Below are 19,505 nucleotides of genomic sequence, written 5' to 3' on the forward strand. Positions count from 1 at the left end.
TATATTCTTATATAAAATGAATTTCTATTTTATTATAACATTTGTTTCCTTTTCTTACCACTTCAATGTCTTCCTCTGTACTCGTCCCTTCTCATGAGCATTTATATATTTTCAAGTCTGTTGCATTATAAAAAATAACAATAATCATGACTACCAACACAATAGTAATGTTATTCATCATATACATTCTCATTCCACATTCCCTTTTCCAAAGAACATCACTAATATCCAACTTCTTGATCAACCCCGAAATTTGGGATCCCCTTTTCCCTCGTATGTGAACAATCACAGAGATGCTTTACTCTAAATTTTTCTTAAATCTGTTTAATTCTCCTCATCCCACAGTAATGAAAATGTCTATATTCCACCAAATTTTCCCTGAATTTTTCAAAGCTTCTTCTGTTCATTCTTAGCTAATTATGCCAGTTTCAGATTAATGTATTCTGTTGTTTCATGATAGTAATAGGGAAAGAGGCTAGAATACTTAAAAAATTCTACTGGAAGCTTTAAAATCCCCTCCCCTCTCTCCCTTTTTCTATCACCTCCTTCTTACTCTACTAGATTCCATGGAATTTCTCCTTATTCCAGTGTTTCTGACTTTGTGATTTTTCCCCACACCCAGAAATTTGCAAACTTGTTTCACTGGGTCCATGTTTCTAAGGATTATAATTAGTTCTACTTTAATGTATTTTTCTCAATAATAAAATAAATGCTGTACATATCTCCACCTAAAATATAGTGGTATGAAATCTGAATGGATATTAAGTGAACTTATATAAGAGTTTTTTTTACTTCAGATGATTTGTTTTTAATGTTTATTTATTTTTGAGAGCCAGAGCCAGAGCATGAGCAGAGGAGGAGCAGAGAGAGAGAGAGAGGGAAACACAGAATGTGAAGAAGACGCCAGGCTCTGAGCTGTCAGAACAGACCACGACGTGGGTCTTGAACTCACAAACCTTGAGATTATGCCCTGAATTGAAGTCGGATGCTTAACTGACTGAGCCACCCAGGCACCCAGCAGACAAACTTGTTAGTGACATAACCAATAATTCATATGAACTGCTCTGTTATCTGTGTCTTTTTTTAAAAGATATTAGTTTATTTGCTTTCTTTTTTTATTTGTTTTTATTTATTTCCATATTGAACTCTTGGTTGAGGATAGAAAGCATAAATAATGACAATTTTGAATTATAGCAAGTTTAATAATAATTCTGGAAACAAACAAGATGACTGTCATATTTATATGTTGCATTCATTTAATATTTGCATCAAAATTTCTTAACTTTCAAAACCAAAGTAAGTGCTAAAAAGAGAAAAAAAATAGTGATTATAATTACATATTTTATATATTTCTTGGGGATAAAATATATGCACCCATGAGGTGTTAATGTGTTATTTGTGCTTTTAAATAGCAATGTAAATCCTCTCTACTAGCTCATTATTTAGGAACCAAATATAAAATTAGGATGAAACACTCATTTCTTTTAGCCAAAGAAGTAAAAGAAATGCAAGAAGCAGAAACAACAGCTTATGAAACCATTTTATCTATGTTAGACATCTTGAAGTATAATTATATTTTAGTCTACATTTATTATATATCTAGTCCTAGACCTTTCCCGCCAAATAATCTATGCATAATATCTTGTGCATTACCATATTATTCTCATATTTTTTAATTATTTAAAGTAAACAATATGCTTTCTTGTTGTTAAATGGCTCAAATTTGCCTATCTGAAATATGTGTTAGTATGTTGTATTTATATTGTTGTAAACTATTTTATCAAAACATTCACAATACAAACTTTAATTAAGAAACGTTTCTCTATAATTTATAATGTAAAACCTAAAATGACAAGAATTCTTAAATTCTTAAGAGGATTTATATAATTATATTGTACTATTAAAGACGTCCTCCAGCAAAAGATTTTTAAAAAATACTGCATTACTTCAAAGAACCATGTTCTTTTATGCCTTTGGGCTTGCAGTGATTATGTTTCCTCTACCTTGAAATCTCTGCTCTAATTCCACTTTCAGGCTTCCCCCACATTATTTCTACTTATTTGGTCTAAGTTCAAATATCATTCCCTTCAAGGTTTCCCTGGTTCATCAGTCTGTTAGGTTAGTGTGTATTTGCCCTTATGGTACCTTGAACTTATTTAAAAAAAAAAATACACATGGACTTATCTGTCATCTTTTGATTTTCTGGAAGAATTTAGAGTTCAAAGAGCTCTGCCTGGTTTTTCTCTGCTGTGTACACCTATCACTTACTAGTCTTTTTTTTCTTTTTGTATAAATGAATAAATGGCCTCCTAGTTTGTCTACCTCCCTTCCAATATGTCGCTCTTGAATTGTTTATCTTGTAAACACTAAAGTCATCTATAAAAATTTACTCTAATGCACACCTGAAATTAATATAAAATTGTATATTAACTAACTGAAATTAAAATAAAAACTTGAAAAAGAAACCTTAAAGCTAATTGTTGAGTCAATGACTCCAGCTTACCCAGAGCAGAAGTTGCCATTCTGTCTTTTTAGTTGGGGATTTCCACTGGGGATTCAATTACAGGAGCAGATTTTTAGTTCATGCTTCCAAAGGGTTTGAGTCTGGCAGAGTGGATCCTTGGTGGTTTTTGGACAAATCTTTGACCAACAGCAATCTGCAGAAGTTTAGATTTTATTCTAAGTTCCTTTGAATGATATTTGATGCCCACTGTTTTCTCACCTATCACTCATCTCTCATGTGTCCCTTTACACAACTGTTTGCAGTACTCCATACATACTATGCATTTTCATGTTCACTGTTCATCCTTTTCTTCAGCTTGAAAAATCAAATTTTATTTCACAATTGAAGATAAATGTGAGTAAATTGTCCCCACATTTCCAAATTTGTGTCCACAGTAGAAAGATTTCACATACCAAAAGGCCAGGACAAATGCCCTATACAACACACTGTTTTCACAAAAGTACTGTCTACATACACAATATCAGATCACAGAATCCACCTGTTTGACTAGTATAGTTATGCTCACAATAGAAGTTGTAGAATAGATCCCGCTTTCCAGGATGGACCACTTGACATGCCAATCTATTTATTTTGTTATGTTTCTGTACCTAGTAGATTATATAGTCATCTTTTGCTATTTGTAGCTGTCCCAAGTGAACTATCTGCCCCTCTAGTTCAGAAACTGTGATTTTAAAAACATTTTAAGTAATCTCTGTCCCCAACATGGGGCTCAAAATCACGACCCCAAGATCAAGAGTTGTATGCTCTACTGACTGAGCCAGCCAGGTGCCCCAGAAACTGTTTTATTCACCTATGTATTCCCAATCAAATGCAATACTCAATGTATTATAGGATTTCAATGAATTTAGTTGAACCACACTAAATACTTTCTACCATTTATTATTGTATCTTTAATAGGGGTTTAAATAAGCAATATTCATATAGCATTATGGGAAACCAAATAGCTATGTACTGGTTAAGGAGATTATAGGTTAAGCATTACATTGCTTTCTGGCCATGCCTGACCAGTATCTAGTTAATGTGTATTTAGGGGTTGGGTCCTGTCTGTGCTCATGAATTCCGTAGACCATGTTATCTATGGAATATCTTATCTTGCTCTCCACCCTGTTTTGCACATCTGCTCTTTGGTAGTCTTGGGAATGCCTTGTTTTTTTGCAAGCTTTCTATGCTTTCTATACATTGTTACCAACATATAGCCATGGACATATTGTGCAGTATTTCCCTATAATGTGTACCTAACAAATCTGGGAGCTTGAGAGCAGCTCGGGGAGACTTCCCGCAGCCTCCCTCCCACCTGTCTTGACTTGTGGAGTCTTGAGAAATCTTTTCTACCAGCCTAGGCTTTTCTGGACAAAGCTGAAAGCCAAACACACAACTGGTGACCCTGATGTGATAAGCCACACCTGCACAGCATCCTCCCATAATCAAGGTATTTCAATGTAAGAGATGGGACAAATAAGGCTCAGAGAACTTTAAATTACCTAAGATTACAAACCAATTAGTATTATAATCTGGATTCTAACTAGTCTAGCTACAAAGTCTAAATAGTAAGCTATAATAGGAAAATCACTAACCTACTTAATCACTTACTTAATCACTATGCTGTGTTACAATGAGTACTTAAAAGCGTTTGTATTTCTCTCGAATAACTTAATTATTATCAAAGGCTTTTCTACTATAGATTATTATTGTGATGATTTAATTTGTTGTCGCTCTCAATGCTAGAGCATGAAAACTAAGGGCTTCCTTATGCCAAACTTTCTAAAGTGACAGACAACAATTTTAGATGTAGAATAAAAGAAAGTTGCAAAATCTTGAGAAGGACCAGGTCATATAGTGGGACAGAGAACTCCCCTTGAACTCTAATTAAAGAGAAATAAAATTTCCAACAAATAGGTGCAGAGAACCCATTGGTTACATTTGCTCATATGACAAATTTTTATTATACTGCTTTTACCATTATATTCTTTTTTACTTATCAATTATATTATAACATGCTTTACATCATCTGTGCCTTTATACATGGTTTTACTCTCTATATTAAAATTATTTCAACTGCTTCTATTCATAAAAATAAACTTGCAACCATGTAGGATACTACAGGCCTTAATAACGCTTAGCTCATAGGGATGTAGTAAATATTAAATGAGTTAATATATGTAAAAATATATAAATCAGCGCCTGCCTAATAAAGAGTAAATATTGGCAACTTTTGTGATTACAAAAAAAATATAGTTATGTGTAAACTTATGTTCTCTGACGGAAAGTTAGTACATTTCTATTTGAAAGAAGGAAGCAATTTTAAAGAGGTAAATAAATATTGGAGGCAATTCTCCACGATTCCCTCTTTCTGCTTGTTTTTTAAGCAAAGGCATGGGCTGATTTTATTCCAGACTATTTTTCAGGGATTTTATGTAGCCAGTAGCCTTGAAAGATGGAGATAGTATCCCCTTCTAGAGCAAAAAGCAAGTTTGTTTACTGTCTAGTATAACAAATATAACCATTCTCTCCAGGACAGAGGTCAGGTAGGTTCATTAAAAAAAAATTGGATTTTTTATATTTGGAGTCTCCCTCCCTGGTAATGCACCCTGCCACTTTAGAGCTTGGAGAATTGGCACAAATGCTAATTCTCTGCTACTGCTATTTGTATATGTAATAAACTCTCCTTTGTCTCTGACTCAGAAGTTTCATGCTTTCTGCCAGAATCCAGGAAAAAATAAAGGCAAACTTTTCAGCTTTCAAGTAGATAAAGGATCCAATCCTTCAGAGTTCTTGACAGAATAATCAGTGGAAACATGGGTTGCTGGAAGAGAAGGGATGAGGATCTTGGAGCCAGTTATCAGAATTTGGGGGAGTCTATGGGAATTTGTAGCAAACATGTCAGCTAAATTTTATAATCAACGATTGCACAATGAATGGTTCTTCACTCCTGCTTATTCGTGAGGGAGACTGAATAGGTTCTTGCAGGCCATAACCAAGATGAGCCCACAGGTTCAAAGACACTTATTGGGCCCCGGGTTATTGTTAATGCTGGTCTGCATGGGAGGATCTGGCCAACCTGGTGGTCAGCCTCAGGGACATGCACCCATGTTGAATATTAAATACAGGGAAATAGGTGGGGCACCTGGGTGGCTCAGTCAGTTAAGCATCTGACTTCAGCTCTGGTCATGATATGCTTTGTGGATTTGAGCCTCACGTCCGGCTCTGCACTGACAGTGCAGAGCCTGCTCAGGATTTTTCCTCTCCCTCTCTCTCTGCCTTTCCCCATTTCTCTCTCTCTCAAAATAAATTAATTTTAAAAAGAAGGAAGGGAAACGTGACTTTTGTGGACACATGCCACACAATTCATTATAACTGGCTGGTTTAATCGAAAGATGAAGAGGAGGGGCACGTGTTACTTTTTAAGGAGGAGTAACAACAGCTGTTGTTTTAAAGCTCAGTCCTCCTGCCATCTATCTCGCCATATTAGATCCTTTCATGGACCCTCACTGCTCTAAGGGATATTTGGCCCTCCTGGGCAGATTTCCCCCAGACAGAAAAAGCCCTGTGGGAAATCATAAACTAGGGATTGATTTGTGTTCAAACTCTTAGAGCCCCAATGAGCCACTGGAGAATGACCAACTGGCCCAAAGAATTCTATCTAAATTCTTAGGACCAGACCTACAGCTTTGGAAAAATCTCCTAGCCCTTAAATTGAAAGAAGGCAAAAATTTAAGAGATGTTATGAAAATAGGGCAGCAGATGTCTTGGATTAAGCTGGACTTTTTATTTTAAAAAGTAACTGTGTGAGTCACTTTTAACACCTTTAAACAATATTTTTGTTTCTTTTTTACAAGGTCATTGTGTATATCCCTGGGACTCTACCTCTTGAGTAGTAGGCAGAAATTAACTTATCTCCCTACTGAAGAGACAGTAACTTGCATCTTAAAGGGTAATCATAAAATGCCTCCAAGTATTTAATTAAACACCACCAGCAGATCATGTAGCTTTGAAAATAAAGTACATGCATTTCTCCAGAATCAAACTAGCTTTACTTACTCAGGGAAGCTTCTAGAGGACAACTGACACATTATCTATGAGCAGGCTATGGCAATTTTCCATCAGAGGGAGTCATTCAACTAGAAAAGATTATATGGAAATTGTTCTTGACTTTAGCTCAAGTGATCGAAGTCAACATTTTGGCCTCGGAGGGTGTTCAAGTCACCCTCCACTCACTGACTGGTGTTGTAATGAATGATAGAAATGTCTTAGACTTTCTTCTTGCTAGGCAAGCTGGAGTCTGCACAATTACTAGCACATCATGCTTTTCCTTGATTAATGTCTCAGGCCAGGTGGGAAGGTCAACAGAAAAACTTGAGAAAGTCAGCTGCTCTGTTAAGGTAGGCTCTCATGATTTGTGAAATTTGTTCAGTTGGTTAGATTTATGGTCTTGGGGGACATGTGTGAGGCCAACACTACAGATTGGCTTCATGCTGCTCTTTGCAGTATTACTGGTAGTCAATTTGTTAAAGAATTTATGGAACAAACTGAGTGGATTTTGCTCCAGTCTCTATCAGTAAGATTAATCAGAGAGGCCAAGGTAATTATGGGAAAAATCACTGGAAACCAAGATGGTGTAGATACAACAGGTGTATACTGTTGGGTAACAAAATTCTCCACAGATTTCTCATGTTTTTGAACACCTTGCAAAACAAAGCCTTATCTGGTTGTGTTGAGGACTATCTTTTCCAGGATGGGTGTATAGCAAACTGCCTTGGAAAATAGATATAGTATCTCCCTATAGAGAAAAGGGTAGGTTTGCTTACTGTCTAGTATAATAAAGATAATATCTTCCTTTGGGGCAGACATCAGTAGGCTTCTGTGCAGTATAAGATATCTGGTTCCCTAAATGAGAGTTTCTCTTCCTATAACACAATTTCTAATACATGTGCAGATATCATGTGACCCTTTTTGTTTCATCCTGTAGGAACCGAGGCTCAGGAAACCAGTGTAAATGAGGATACTCTGGCTACTGTTATTTCTATGAGTAATAGATTGTTCTTTGTCTCTGACTCAGGAATCGGGTGTCTTCTTCTAGCTCCTATGAAACTGTGGAAAGCTAACTAGTTACCTTACCAGTAGGATAAAATCCCATGTCCTTCACAGTTCCTAACATTAGATGTAATGGCTAAAAGGTATGAGCTGAAACTCTTCCTTCTCATTACATGGTGCAACATAGTGGTTATCAACGTGGAATTTAAATACAAGTCGCCTGAGTTCCAATTACTTATTAACTTTGTCATGAGAGGTAAGTTACACCTCCCTTCTTTGCCTTAAGTTTTGTGGTAGGCAGGGATCGAAGATTTCTGCCTTTGATATATACATCCTGTTTAAATCTCTCCCCTTGACTGCAGGAAAGACTTGTGAATATAATGGAATTCGACTTCCATTATTAAGTTATTAATCAGTTGTGTTCAAGTTTATGAGAGATAGGATCATCCCGGGTGGAGCTAATGTCACCAGGTGAACCATTTTAAAGATAGCCTTGAGGTCAAAATAAAGAAGCTTTAGAACGATTCAAAGCAACCGCTGATATTTTCCTTTTGGCCCGGTAGAGGAGAAGCAAACAGCCATGTTGAAAACTGTCTATAAAGAGGGTTAGCCTGGAGGAGTTGGGAGCCTCGGCCCTACAACCACAAGGAACAGAATTCTGTTAACATCTGAGTGAGCTTCAAACAGGACTCTGAGGTCCAGAAGAAAACCACAGGATGGTGACACCGCGCTTTTAGCCATGTAAGTCTCTGAGCAACGGATCCAGCCAAGTTGTGCTCAGACTCCTTTACCCTCAGAGACCAGGACATTACAAATTCGTCTTATTTTAAGCTGCTAAGTTTGTGGTAGTTTGTTGCACAGCCTAGAAAACAAATGCAATTTTCTTGTGCCCTGAAACTGTGGTTAAAAACAGTATATTTGCCTCTTAGTTTCCCTGAGAGGATTAAAGGAGTAAATACACATTAAAATGACTTCAAAAGCACTGGCACATAGTAAGAGCTAAATAAAGGTTGGGTCTTATTATACATGATTGTTGTAAATGTGCCAACATTCGCTTTTATATCCTAATAATTCCAGCGGGAGAACCAGGATATGGGAGTTTTTCGCTTACATAAGAAAATGATCATAACTTCTCTAAATCATTTATAATACACTGTGAAGGAATCTGACTACAAGTGAAACGTTAGGTAGAAAAACTATTTTAGTTGCTTACAAGTTTCCTGGAACTCTCCGAAGCAGCCACATGCTTAACATAGCCTGATGCAAACTGTAAAGTAGGAAAAATTGCTCCTTTAGTTTCTAGACCTTCACCATCGCCTCACCACCTTTAAAAGCTTTTAAAATATACGTATATATGTACTATATATGTGTGTGTGTGTGTGTATGTATACATATATGTGCATATATATATATATCCACACAATTGAATAATTTTAAATGCATGCATAAATGTGACAAAAATATAGATGCTTTCATCGCAGTCAAATTTAGCTCTTTTAGTCTTGAGTTTGGTCTTTCCCTTCCTGTGGCTTCTGCACCTCCCATAAGTGACCTCACCCTTGTTGACATCATATGTTCACCTGCAACCACGAAACGGCTAATATGCATTGAGCTACGTGCATATGCACACACACACACACACACACACACATACACACACACACACACACAGAGGTTGTCCTGTCATTATTCCCTTCATGCTCACTTTTAATGTTCACTTCTCCAAAAAAGTAGAACTTGTTCTTCCTGCGAATGGTCTCTTGGTGGGGAGATGGGTGGGGTTGTGTCATGGGAGGAGGGCTGAAGTGGAGAGGTGGTAAGAGGCACACGCCAATCTCTGCACTTATACCACAGTAAGGGGGAATCACTGTTAGGCAAGTGGTTGTCTTCAGGAGAGCACCAGAGTGCTTTCGGTGCAGCAGCTGGTGGTGTTCTGTTGGTCTTCCTCAGACAGCAGTTGTCAATGTGATGAAGTACGTGGTCCTCGTGGCCATGTTGCAGCCCTGAACCTCTTGACGTGGCCAGCCAGTGACTCTGATTTCTGTATCCAGTTACCTCTTGAAATTTAGGCATAGTTTTCTAGTAGCGTTTGTCAAGATGAAAGCATAAGGCAGAGCTTCATTTACATTTAGGCAAAGCAACAACATCAATGCTGAGATATCAGGATGCTATGGCTGCTGCTGACGGAGATCAACTTTCTATTCCTATCATAAGTCTTTAGAAAAATGACTTTATAAAGAAGTAACATCACCGTCCCCTATATGGCCTCAGAAACCAATAACAGGGAGAAGGTGATTGTGAGAAAAAAATATAGATCTTTATCTTTGAGCCAGAGTCAGGAACTGTTATGGGTTGAATCATGCCCTCACCCCCTAAATTCATGTGTACAAATGCTAATCCCAAAGTACCTCGGAATGTGAATTTATTGGGAGACAGGGCCTTTACAAATTTATTGATCATTTACTAATCAACTTAAAATGAGGCCATTAGCATAGACCTGGTTTAGTATGACTGCTGTTTTATATAAAAGGAAAATTTCAGGGCAAAAATGCAGTGAGGGAAAATGCTGTGTAAAGAGACACAAGGAGAAGAGTGTATCTCCAAGCCAAGAGGAGAGGCCTGAACAGACAAGCTTCTACCCTCAGAATCATCAGAAGAAACCAAACCTACTGACACCTTTATCTCAGAACTCTAGTCTCCGCAACTATGAGAGATATCTATTGTTTAAGTCACCTACGTTGTGCCCCTTTGTTATGACAGTCCTAATACAAATTAATGCAGCAACTTTCAGCCCACAGGCTAAATCTGACCCACTGCCTACATTTATAAATAAAACTTTACTGAAACACAGGCACAGAAATTTCTTTCCATAGTATCTATGGACACTTCCACACTAAATGAGAGAATTAAGAAGCTGTGAACAGAGACCAAGTGCTGCTAAAATATTTATTATCTGTCCCTTCACGGAAAAAGCTTGCCAACCCTGACACAGAGTTCTAATCAGACCATCTTTCATTTCCAAGAGTCCCAGCTTCTCAAGTCATTCGCCTTCACCCAAATTCATACCCCTATCTCTCCTTGGGTAAGATTCAATTCCTCCCCAGTTTCTTCTCTATAAATCTTTCAAGATACTTTCTGGATCTCATTGTTTACCATTTAGATCAGTCGTTTATAACATCAAACTTCTCTCTGAGTATCCCTTTATCTCTTGCACAGATGACCAGTTGGTCATGCCCTGTCTAGTTTTCTCAAATATTAATGAATGCATAGTATACATTGGGCAGTATTCTAAGCACTTTCTGTGTATTAGGTAACTTGTTCTTCACAAAAACCTAATGGGACAAGTACTAATATTATCTCCAATTTACATGTGAGAAATCTGAGGCACAGCAGGTTCATGTTTATGTAACATGGACAATACCAGACGGTATGACAGAGCCCAGCTACAAACCCAGGCAGGAGGCCCATGATCTTATACTCTTAATTGGTTTGCTATATTTTTCCGCATATTTCCTCCTGTGCCACACATAATGCCAGGTCTACAGCTAGACATGTTACGCTACTTGCTCATCTCCACTGGCAGATTATTTCTCTTTACTTATCTTTCCAAATGATTTATCTTTTATTCTTCCTTTGATTTACATGCAATCGGACTATACCACCTCTACCCCTCTTATTTTTTGCCACCATCTGACTTCCTATCATCTTCCCTGAATATAAATTTATTAATTTACCGTTAATGAATTAATTTATTGATACATATTTATTAATGTATTAATAATATATTTATTAATAGATTTATTAATCTTTGTGCTTTTATTACTCTTACATAGTCATAATCTACACCTGCTTAAGCCCAACTCGCAGTGTATCTCATGTCTGAGATCTCTTCAGCTCTCCAATACCAACAACTTCATCTCTGCTCCCAGAAAGAGACTTTTCCTTCTATTTACTGAAAAAATAAACATATACTTGGAGGGAACCTCATCAGCTTTCTACCAATATACCTGCACCTGTACCAATATGCCGTGTGAACTTACACATCTGGTCTCAAAGACCCAGATTTCTAATTTCATATGGAACTCAACCCTTCTTTTTTACTCAAAGCCTTTGAGCCTGCAATTATCTTTCTCTTGACTGATCATTTTTTTTCTTTTATGTATCATTTCCATAACCATTCAAAGGTGTGGTAATATCTATATATCCAGCTTAAAATAAAAGCACCTTCCTGGAACTTACATCCTTTAGCTATCAATCAAAATTTTATTGCCTCCTGATGAGCAAAACACCTCAGAGGTTCTTTCTAGATTTTCACTTCAAGCATGGTAGAATAATCCCTCCCAAAGAAAACAACATAAACATGCGTTTTTTTGTAATGTCAAAGCAAATATTACACTGGACAGAAGCAAGCAAGGAAGACTTTATTATGCAAAACTACTGCAGTAAGAGAGAAATATTAGAAAAGAATCTGAGCTCAACTCTACTGACAAAAGGCCATAGGGTTTTTAAGAGCTGAGGGCAGGGGGAGATTTCAGGCCATCTGTGCTCACTAATTGGCTTTACCCAAAGGGAAGATAAACTTTCTCTATCTTGTGCCAGGAGGTAGTTTTACTACTTGGAGCCAGGTGTCCCACTTTCTCCCCCAGAAATTAGGTTCCTACCCTCCTACTGAGACAGGGAAATAACGGATCTATCTTCCTTGATGATGACATTTCAAAGAAATGGTTCCTAGGTCCTTGAGAAGGATTCCTGGGCTTTTGCAAAACTACAAGAGCCTTTTAGAAAGTATTTCCATAGCAAAGGACAGGAGCCTGGAGTCAGGAAGAATCCTATCTAAAGTTTAGTCAGCTGAGGGGAATTTTAAGGCCCTTTTGGTCACAAGCTTTCAGCAACACACAGCACAGGAAGGATTACCTGATATTTGGAGGATTGTAGGCAATGCTGTAGTCTTAGCACTTCGTTGAGGAGGCAGAGATCCCAGTTACTGGCTACTGAAGGGGGGGTGTAATTTGCAGGGCAAAGTAACTTAAAAGATGGAATTTCACAGGGAGCTGAGGGAGAAAAGGGGTTGTTCCAGAAGTTTGCATAAACAGTGTTCTCAGCTCCCTGACTGGGAGGGGAGGGGGGGGGCAGGATCAGCAGGCACAGACAAGACTTTGAAGCCCAGCAGAAATCACCAATGACCTTGAGAGCTGAATAGTGAAAACAGAGCAGACTGAGGCTGTTAGGTTTCCAGTCTGACCACAGGAAGAGATTCAACCTAGTACTACAGGTATTTAGGTGAGGTGTAGGAAGGTCTCTGTTACAGCACAAAGAAACACACCCTACAACAACATTCACAACCCAAATTGGCCTGCTCTAACAAAGAATAAAATCCAGCTGACCAGGTAATAGACCAACATGAAAAGGCCTAGAAACTAAAAGTGCAATGGCTTGAGCGGGTAGCCAATTCAGCCTTTCTATTCTTTCTTACCGCTTCCCCTCTCCCCTGTCTCACCCCTATGGCTTCATGGGGGGAGTTTCCTATGACTCATGAAGTGAGGTGAGAAAAAGTCATCTTCTTGTTCATCTTGACACCTCCCTGCATGTACCTGCGTGGTAAATAAGCACTGCCTAGAAACAGGATACTTCTGTACTTCATCCTAACTGAGGGGTGACCCAGAAAGAAAGCGCTGAAGGAAAATAGTCCCCAGTGTTCACAAGTTCACATGACACAAGTAAGTGTCCACCTAATTAGGAGACATAGCCTGATATATTGCTCTATACTGATCTATTACCAACTAAAAAGCTAAAAAGGTGAAACTTTGATCAGGAATTTGAAGGAACATCATTGAAAAATTGATAATCAGGAGACCCGGAGGACCAATTTGGTCTTAGCTTAGAGGGCTCTTGTACCCAAAGTGGCTTGGTTGGTAAGGATGGAGGCAATATATAATTGAAGAATAATTATAGATTTAATGTACATATGTAAAGAAAATTCCTCAAAAATTATTTTATCATGAATCCTGAAGATGTTCTGACCAATATAAGTCACTTAAAGATCTTGATTTCAGAATGTGAAATAAAATATTTGATTTGTTGTAAAACAAAAGTCTGAAATACACTTACAACTGAGGTCTTTAACATGTATACACATATACATGAAATATATTAAAACAAATATGTTTCTATTACTGATATTTTAGTAATAAAACACATATTAAATACTTCATTATTTTAGAAATAGCAATAACCTACTTGTAATATTTACAAGTGACTATCATTTTTATATACATTTTTTTTTTCCATAACACAAATCAATGCTGTGAATTTTCAGCTTTTCTCCTAAAGAAGAGGCCAGTTTAAAAGAAATAGCAGCAGGAAAAATAAAGCCTGACTCTTTAAAGAATGAATTCTTAAGAAGATTAATGTAAAAACAAATCCTAAAGGAACATTTCTGACACCAAGTATACTAAGGAGCACTAGATTATCTTTAAAGTACCTGGGGCTGAGAAAAGGGCAAGGGTGGAATTGTTCATTACAAGGGTATTTCTTGAGCAATGAAAAAAAAAAAAAAAAAAAAAAAAACAACCTGTGAAATAAGAAACACCAGTAAAATTGTCTTGGGTAACTTCATCTATTCCCAGAAATTTCTCCTTATCCCCTCTTACCAAACACATTCCATCTCTCTCACCCTTTCATCTGTCCCTACAGATCCTCCCTTCCACTGACCTAAGAGTCTACACTATCATATGCTGAATTGTTCTCATTTTCTTCTCTATGCTTAATTTAGCCCTCCTTAGTCCTGTTTGTTCATCAAGGACTGCTGATCACAAGCATAGGTTTTCAATAGGTTAAATCACTAAATACATACACACAACATACATACTTGTCAATTTATCAGCCATCAACTCCCAATTGTTCTTAATTCAGTTAAAAACTTTGCCATTCTAGAAGGCCTTTCAATCTTCATTTCCATTCATTGACAATATTAGTCAATTCTTAAGACATAAAAGTAGCTAAAAGGGAAACTGATCACATACAAACCAAGTATTCAGAAATGAACATGGTCATATCTGGATGAAGATAATCCTCCAGTTTATCTTCTATGGACATGATACTGAATTTGGGATGAGACCTGCCTTCTTGGGTTGTGGCTCATGGCCAAATCAAACTGAGAATACAGGATCTAGGTACCACACATTCTCAAGAGAGCTGCTAACAGCTCCTTCCCCTCTTCATAAGGGACAGGGGTTGAGGAAGTAAAAAAGAAAGTCTTAAAGGCAGTACTGTCCCTAAACTATAACAGGGGTTCCACCTGTATGGGAGGCCATGCATTTTTAGAGAGTATGCTCTGGCCTCCTCTGAGACAACTTGCAAACTCCACCCCAGTGCCTAAAACACCTACACATGCAGACACACACACACACACACACACACACACACACACACTGATCCTGTGCCTAGGATATGTCTCCATGTAAATCTTGAGGCCTGTGCAAAGGTAAATACAAACTGAAAAAGAAAAGATAAATTTTCCTAGTTGAAAATAAGAGAAGAGACACCCATTCCTTTTCTTGGAGCATTTACTTTACAAAACCTCTAATTTCTCAGTCTGTATCTTTGAAATATGTGTAGAGGTCCCTGGGTGGCTAAGTCAGTTGAATGTCAGACTCTGGCTCAGGTCATGATCTCACGGTTTTTGAGTTTGAGCCCCACGTTGGGCTCTGTGCTGACAGCTCAGAGCCTGGAACTTCCCTTGGATTCTGTGTCTCCCTCTCTGCCCCTTCCCCACTTGTTCTCTCTCTCAAAAATAAATAAATATCAAAAAAATTTGAAATATGTGTAAATCTTTCTTTTAAAATATTATTTATTTATTTATTTACTTACTTATTTTGAGACAGGGAGAGAGAGAGAGAGAGAGAGAGAGAGAGAGAGAGAGAGAAACCCAAGGAAGCTCTGCACTGTTGGCATGGAGCCTAACGTGGAGATTGATCTCAAGAACTGTGAGATTATGACCTGAGCTGAAATTAAGAGCTGGAGGCTTAACAGACTGAGCCACCCAGGCACCCTTGTGTAAATCTTTTTAAAAGCTAAATAAGCCTCTTCCCAGCTTTAGGACCAAGGGATGTCTTTCTCAAGGACCTGGGACCCACTGTCTGAAATACAGTTATCAAGAAATACAGCACCCCTGGGGCGCCTGGGTGGCGCAGTCGGTTAAGCGTCCGACTTCAGCCAGGTCACGATCTCGCGGTCCGTGAGTTCGAGCCCCGCGTCGGGCTCTGGGCTGATGGCTCAGAGCCTGGAGCCTGTTTCCGATTCTGTGTCTCCCTCTCTCTCTGCCCCTCCCCCATTCGTGCTCTGTCTCTCTCTGTCCCAAAAATAAATAAACGTTGAAGAAATACAGCACCCCTTTCTCCTGGTTTCTGTGAGAGGGTAGGAGCCTGACTTCTGTGGTCACCTTGCTCCAAGTTGCAAAACTACCCCTTATCAAAAGATGATGAAAAGTTTGTTTCTACTTTTGCAAAAGCTAATTAGCTAACCCAGATGGTCACCACTACCAAATGATCTTAGGATAAACTGTAAATGACAAATGATATTTTCAAATTTCAACCAGTTATGTTGATCTTGAGAACATGCGTTTGCAATCTCTTAGTGGATTGCCTGGGATGCACATCAGATTTCAGTTTAATGATTATTCAGTTTTGAAGCTGTTTTCTATGTCTTATACCTTTGTGAGATATTTCTGGATTCGGAGGAGATTTTGTTTTAATATTTTTCAAACACTCAAAGACCCCTTTTTGATCATATTTGAAGAAGCTAAAACCACTTAGTTTTCAGCACGGAGTCCCCAAACCTGTATTACAGTTTACTTAGCAGAAACAGATTTCCCAAGGGAACCAGGTGCACAATCTGAAGTATGTTGGGTGTCCAAAGCTTGTCTATTTGGGAAGGCTTGTGCCCACACAGCTGTTTTCTTATATTCTAAGTGCTCTCTAAGAGAACCCTCCAAGTGCTGAAGGTAGCGTGGGTGTGACAGAGGAGGATGGGCCACTGCCTGGTATAGATGGGGCTCTCTCCTCCTTGCCATGTTCCATCTCCTAGGAGCAGGAACATTCTAAGTTCAAACTTGGCCTTATAGTCCTAGATTCCTACCAAAACCCAAAAGTAGGAAGGGAGGCTTCCTGTAGGGCACGTGATAGATTTTGCCTGGCTTGTGACTTGAAGTCAAGAGAGCCTTTGAGATGGCCTATCTTTGGATTGTTTTTGATGTTGGATGTCCCTAAATAGTGGGGATGGAAGAAGGATAATAAGTGGAAAAACAGTCAGGCCTTAGGAAGAAATGGAAAGAGGCCACCATAGAGTAAAAGGCCGTAAGTGTTTATCCCAAAGATTTTCCCAAGCAATTGGAAAAAGGCTAAGGGAACATGTGATATAGTCTGTTGCTTTACACATAGCATTCTACTTTGTCTTTATGAAGGCATATTTATCACAGTAGGAGAAGAGAACATAATATATTTTACAGCCATTTTTCTTAATTTGAAACTTGTAACTATTTAGTCTTATGATACAAGGGATTCAATGTGGACTATTGCACATGACACAATAAGGACAGACTGTTGAGGAGAATCATTTGCAAATATGGGCAACCATCCTGTGTGAAGCAGAGTCTGGCACATTTCTCACTGGCCCAAGCCCACTGGTGTTTCAGAATCTCCATGCCCTCTCTAGCAAGGGCATTGAGTGAGGAGAAACAATGGTATGAGCCTTCTAAAAGGACCTTGACATGTGGTCCCTGGAGTTGTGGACATATATTAAATTAAAGACACCAGTGCCTAATTACTTGTCTGCAGGTTTAAGAAGGAGAGATATATGTTATCATGGTGCACAAGCACCTGAGAGGAAAAATGGGACTAAACCCACATACCCAAACCTCTCAGCCATTCTCTGCACAAAAGAGGCCCCGGCTTCTCTGATGTCTACATGTGAAGGAGCCAGGGAGCTGGAGGAGGACCAACAGGTTAGGACTGCTCTCGAGTGACCTCTAGCAAAATGTACAAAGCCCCACCTTATCAGCATGAGCTGGCAGCAGTGGACAGAGAGAGAGAGAGAGAGAGAGGGAGAGAGAGAGGAACACAGTTAAAATTAGTAATCTCAGAAATATAAAACCAATATATACTCACGTAAGTTGAGATACCTCAATAAAACAGAAAGGGATTTACATGTATGTAAATGGTATCCCACAAAAGCATTGTTTTGCTGTAATGTTTTATACTTTCTTCATGTTAATTTGTATTCCTCAGTTTCTCTAGAACATGGTTCGTCTCAAAGTGCTGTCCATAGTACTGCACTAGCATTGTATAAACACCTTCCATTTTAGTATCCGTACAGGTCTGTTTCTCTCTCTCCTATAATAAAAGAGGATTATTTCTCCCCATTTGGATCACATTCCTTTTAAAGAGCCTGCTAATGCAACACGGTGTAAATTCAAATCCTAACCTCCTCATTCCTCCCATTTCCTGTCCTCTTGGAATCACTTTTCAACTTAATATCTCATTTCTGTGAATAGTACCGCAATTCCAATATCAGGCTAAAGTAATAAAGCCACTTTTGACAGTTGGGTTTCTCACAATCTCAATAGATAATATGTCTCTAATATCTTTTTGTTTCAGCCCCAAATACTCTATATTCAGACTTTTTTTGTACTAACCACAGCCATATTTATGACAAAATTCAGAAATAAAGTGTTTTTTTTTTCCTATTTATACAAATCTTGCTGTTGGCCTATCAATTTATAATAGCAATATATTATAGCACTTAAAAGGCATCCCACTAGCTTTCAGGGCCTTCCATATCTATGTAATACATGTCACTTGGTTTATTTGTTTTATTGTAAAACCATTTATGTTCCATAAAAGGAGTTCTCAACAAACTTTTCATTTGTCACGGCTGTCCAATTTAGTTTCTAATATATATCTTCTCTTCTAATTTGTTTTTCTCATTGTTTCTCAGCCCCAAATGCTCTATTCATGGTGACTGCTGTTTCTGGCCCTTGTCACCCCCTCCTCTTCTCTGACACCCAAACCCTAATCACTTTTCAAAGGGCACTGAATTTTTAATGTCTTTATTAAGCCTCATCTGACTGCTTACATCCATATTAACCTCCTTGAAAATAGAAGTAATTCCAGTTATTTAGACGGGATTTTCTATAAAGGAGTGTTTAAACATGCACGGGAGGAATGAAAAGGCAAAAAAAAAAAAGGAACCAGGAGTTACCATAGATTTAGAAGCAGCCAGGATTCCTACATGTGCAGAAAGAGAGAGACAGAGAGAGAGAGAGAGAGAGAGAAAGAGAGAGAGAGAATGAGGGAAGAAGAAGGGGAAGAATGAGAAGGAGGAGAAGGAGAGGTTGGTGTCATTAAAAGGCCAGGGTAGCTGGTACTCAGACCTCTTATGAGGCTCCCCCTCAGCCCAGGGCAGCCTGTTCTAGCATCTTCAAATATAGGGAAATGAGATCTGTTCTGTGAGATGGCAGGGGAGAGAGGAAATTGGAATGAACAAGTACTGAACACAGCTGCCACTGTCAGGGTAAAGAACATTAGCTTGGGTAATGCCGAAAGAAATAAGCAGCAAAGAGCCCTCTGTTCCTAGTATTGCCTCCTATTGGAAGAACCTTTGGTTCAGTCAGTTGACATAGGACAAACACGATAATGGAGAGTCCCAGGCTGACCATCACAAAACAGTATAAAAAGGTGATTTGCAGGTTAGAGAAAGTTGCTGTCGAACCTGCACACTAATCAAGCTTTCAACATATCAGGGAAATTCATGCTGAATTGTATACTGCATATATATTTGAAATGTTATTCTTGCTTAGAAACACAGCAGACAATGCCAAGTGCATTTTGATTAAACCCATGTATTTGTAAAAATTTACAAAATCAAAAGATGACTTCTAAAAATAATTACATTT

Source organism: Puma concolor, chromosome A1 (assembly GCF_028749965.1).
Source record: "Puma concolor isolate L17-30 chromosome A1, mPumCon1.1.hap2, whole genome shotgun sequence".
In the NCBI taxonomy this organism is placed as follows: Eukaryota; Metazoa; Chordata; class Mammalia; order Carnivora; family Felidae; genus Puma; species Puma concolor.